The sequence below is a fragment of the Gossypium hirsutum genome, chromosome A06, assembly GCF_007990345.1.
Source record: "Gossypium hirsutum isolate 1008001.06 chromosome A06, Gossypium_hirsutum_v2.1, whole genome shotgun sequence".
Taxonomy (NCBI): domain Eukaryota; kingdom Viridiplantae; phylum Streptophyta; class Magnoliopsida; order Malvales; family Malvaceae; genus Gossypium; species Gossypium hirsutum.
The window spans coordinates 6,643,307-6,647,962 of NC_053429.1; the positions used below are offsets into that span (position 1 = coordinate 6,643,307).

Consider the following 4,656-nt stretch of genomic DNA (forward strand, 5'->3'; position numbering starts at 1 on the left):
GCTTGCCTTAGTCGAATTTTTAGTTAGTTTAGCGACCATTCCGGTCTCACCTTAACTATACTACTGTTCGATTGGTGCACTTGCCTTAGTCGAATTTTTTGTTAGTTTAGCGACCATCAAGTTTTTGGCGTTGTTGTCGGGGACTAAGATATTAGTAACACTTAATTTTTATTACTTTAGCCATTTTTATTTTTATTGCAATTTAATTTTGTTTTTATTTTAATTACTAACTTCTCTTTTATTTACTACTAGCAGGTTTTTATAGTTTATGACTAGAAGAAACCCATTAGGACCTCTACTTTTTGACAGCGAAATTGAAAGCACAGCTCGTAGAAATCGTAGAGAAATAAGGCAAAGTTTACGGTATATAGAGGAAGAGCATGAGGACGACACCACTAATACCGATGAGATGGCTAAAAATCAAAATTATTCGCTGCCTCCTGTGGTTGCCGCAAATCCAGTGAATCAGAATCCTACTCCTCTTACTATGTACGGCTATCCTAAGCATAATTTAACGGGGGCTGAATCGAGTATTGTTAGACCTACAATTGCTACAAATAATTTTGAACTGAAACCTAACACTATACAAATAATTCAACAGTTTGTTCAGTTTGATGGTTTGTAGAATGAAGACCCAAATACTCATTTCTGATGATGCCATTCGCCTTCGGTTATTTTCCTTTTTATTAAAGAATAAAGCTAAACAGTGGTTGAACTCGTTACCACGGGGGTCAATCACTAATTGGGAACAAATGACTGAAAAATTTTTACTTAAATATTTCTCGCCGACTAAAATAGCTAAATTAAGGAATGATATCTCTTCTTTTGTGCAGATGGATTTAGAAACACTTTATGATGCATAGGAGTGATACAAAGATTGATCGCGTGATTTCGTGATAGGCTTTAAATATTTATAATTACTCGTTCTTGAACTAACTATTATCGCGATGTAGGCAAGTGTACCTATCAAATAGTGGTATAGTTTTAGCAATACCAGATTATCGAACCCAAAGGAACTAAAAGTACTGGTAATGACTGTCTTTTTATTATCTAGCCTAAGAATAAAAATGTTTTGTTTTAATTAACTAATTATCTAAACTAAGAACACACAGAGAAAAGAATTGGGGAATTGCTTTTGGGAAAAATCGATTGACTTAAGACAATACCTAAGGAAAAGTTCACCTAGACTTTACTTGTTATTCTGGCTCCGAATCGGACGATTTATTCATTCAACTTGTTCCGTAGAGATCCCTAAGTTATGTTATTATCCCTATTCAAGACTAATAACGTCTAATCCCTAGATTGAATAACCAAGACTTTTCTCTAATTAACACTCTAGGGTTGCATTAACTCGATCTATGGATCCTCTTATTAGGTTTCACCCTAATCCGGCAAAATCTTGTCACCCTATGTTTAGGCACGCAATCAACTCCGCTTAATTATGACAAATGTACTCTTAGAGGGTCTATTCCTCCTCTGAATAAGAGCATGTCTTGAATCAGTATCCTGGGATATCAAAACAAGAATTAAGAACACATAATTAAGAACAAGTTAAATATTTATCATACGATTTAGAAAATAATAACAAAATTTGGGCGCTTCTGACATTTAGTACATGTCCGTGTTCCTCGAGTGTGTGGGTTCACACGGTCGTGTCGCATGGCCGTGTCTAGCTTCGTTCGCTTCTCCCACGCCTGTGTGTGCAAGCCCCACGCCCGTGTTAATTTAACAGGTTCGACCACGAGTGTTCCACACGGGCGTGTAGAACGCCCGTGCTATTTTAACAGGTTCGCTCATGGTTCTTCCAGACGGGCGTGTCGTACGCCCGTGTTGTTTTAGCAGGCTCAACCACGACCATATCGCACGGTCGTGGCATTTTATCGTAACCCGTGTTGGGGAAATCCTTGCCCTATTTTTACACGGCCTTAAGCACGTCCGTGTGCTTGGCCGTGTCTCGGTGAAAACACTTGTATTCAAGATTTCTATTAGTAAATTAGGAGTTAAATACCAAAATTTAAAGAAATTAATATTGTTAGTGCTCGGGTTGCCTCCCGAGAAGCATTTATTTATAGTCTAAACTCAACTTACCTCTCCAGTGAATGGTCATGGTGGTTTGAGGAGTTTATACTTCTCATTCCTGCTATCAATCTCATCAAAATAGGGTTTTAATCGGGTGTTGTTTACCTTAAAAGTGCCGAACTTGGAATGACTCACCTCCACCATACTGAATGAAAAAATACTGAGTACCGTAAGAGGGATTTCCTCATTTGGTGTGGTAGTGACAATGTGGAGATCTGTGGCATCTAATAAGACATTATCACCAACCTTAAGTTGATTTGGAAAGGTATCAGGCCCATTTTGGCGTAGTTTCAGTTTGTCGGGTGTTCTTGGTTTGTACATCTGCCATTCATCGAGTTCCTCGATTTGTAGTCTTTGATCTTCATGAACAGATCCTCTATTATTGCTTGAGAACGACTGGTGTGCTTCCTTCAGATTCATTTTCTGTAAAGTAGGTTGCACCATATTGTTAGTTTTAGTAGAATGGTTGGAATGATCACCTTCAATTCCTGATGTGTTGCCAGAATTGTGAGCTTAAAGGGTGCTTGTTTCATCTCTCACCCGGAGTGTGAGTTCACTTGTGCCAACCAACATCAATGATGGTTTTAGCAGTTTCTAAAAAGGGTCTTTCTAGAATTAAGGGAGTGTTGCTATCCTCTTCTATGTCTAGAACAATAAAGTCAACGGGAAATATAAATTTATCGATTTTAACTAGCACATCTTCAATAATACCTCTAGGGAATCTTATAGTTTTATCTGCTAATTGAATGCTCATCCTAGTCTGTTTGGGTTTCCTGAGACCTAGTTGCTTAAACATTTTGTAAGACATGACATTGATACTAGCCCCTAGATCAGCTAATGCATGATTAACATCTAAACTACCAATTAAGCAAGGAATAGTAAAGCTCCCTGGGTTTTTTAGTTTGTTGGGTAGTTTATGTTGGAGAAGGCCGAGCAAACTGCGTTTAGCTCCACATGCGACACCTCGTCTAACTTCCACTTATTTGCTAAAAGCTCCTTTAAAAATTTCATTGCGTTGGGCTTCTGTGATAGAGCTTCAATAAACGGTAAGTTAATATGTAGTTTTTTTAAGAGTTTAAGGAATTTAATAAATTGTTCATTTGAGCGGTCTTTCCTTGTCGCATTGGGGTATGGCACACAAGGTTTATATTCGACAGTCACTGGTTTGTTTGTATTTTGATCTACTTCACCTTAACCTTCGTTTACCACAGTTTCTTGCCTCGATTCTGGTTCAGGCTCAACGACTCCTTTGTCATATTGAATATTAATTACGTTGAGTTGTTTCCTTGGGTTAAGTTCGGTATTACTTGGCAAACTACCTTATGGTCGTTCAGAGATTAGTTTGGAAAGCTGGCCTATCTGAGTTTCGAGCCCTTGGATCGATGCTTGTTGATTTTTAAGTGCTGTCTCGGTGTTCTAAAAATGGGTTTCTAACACTGATATAAACTCTGAGAGCATCTCTTCAAGGTTTGGCTTCTTTTCCTGTTGGTAGGGTGGTTGTTGGTAGCCTGGAGGATGTTGTGGTCTTTGATTTCCTTGACCGCCCCACGAGAAATTGGGGTGGTTCCTCCAACCTGCATTATAAGTGTTACTATGTGGATTGTTTTGAGGTCGAGGATTATTACCCATGTAGTTTAATTGCTCGTTATCCATGTTGTGGCCATAAGGTTGGTATTCCGAATGGTTTTTTCCATCTCCACTTGCTTCGCACTGCATTACTAGGTGAACCTGTGGAGAACTATATCAATCTTTTTATTTAAGAGTTCTACCTGATTAGAGAGCATGGTGACTGAATCGGCGTTATAAACGCCGGTTATTTTCGTTGGCTTTGTCCTCATGACTTGCCACTGATAGTTATTCAGTGAAAACTCATAGGCATCTTCCGGTGTTTTATTGTTGATGGTTTCGCCAGCAGCTACGTCAACAATTTGCCGAGTTAAAGGATTCAGACCATTGTGGAATGTTTGAACTTGGAGACAAAGCGGTAACCCATGGTGGGGGTATATTCTCAAAAGGTCATTGTATCTCTCTCATGCATCGTAGAGTGTTTCTAAATCCATCTGCACAAAAGAAGAGATATCATTACATAATTTAGCTGTTTTAGCCGGCGAAAAATATTTTAGTAAAAAATTTTCGGTCATTTGTTCCCAAGTAGTAATTGACCCTCGTGGCAACGAGTTCAACCACTGTTTAGCTTTGTTCCTCAATGAAAAGGGAAACAACTGAAGACATATGGCATCATCAGAAACGCCATTAATTTTAAATATATTGCATAGTTCTAAGAACTTGGCTAAATGAGCGTTGGGATCTTCATTCTACAAACCATCAAACTGAACAAATTGCTATATCATTTGAATAATGTTAGGTTTTAATTCAAAAGTATTTGTAGCTACAGCAGGTCTAACTATGCTTGATTCAGTTCCTGTTAAAGAAGGTTTAGCATAATCATACATAGTGCGTGGAGCAGGATTTTGATTAACCGCAATTGCAGGAGGTAGCTGACCACCTTGGTTTTCAGCCATCTCTTCCGTTGGGGGTTGAGTACGATTGATTTCTTCGTAAAAAAGTAATGGTCCC

At 38.5% G+C, this 4,656-nt stretch overlaps 1 non-coding gene across 1 annotated transcript; it reads left to right on the plus strand.

Annotated features, from left to right (window-relative positions):
* Positions 1-4,065: 4,065 nt before the first annotated feature.
* On the plus strand, positions 4,066-4,172 carry LOC121231210 (small nucleolar RNA R71). The gene has a single exon (XR_005929276.1). It is a non-coding gene; the product is annotated as a small nucleolar RNA R71 (small nucleolar RNA).
* The last annotated feature ends 484 nt before the right edge of the window (positions 4,173-4,656 follow it).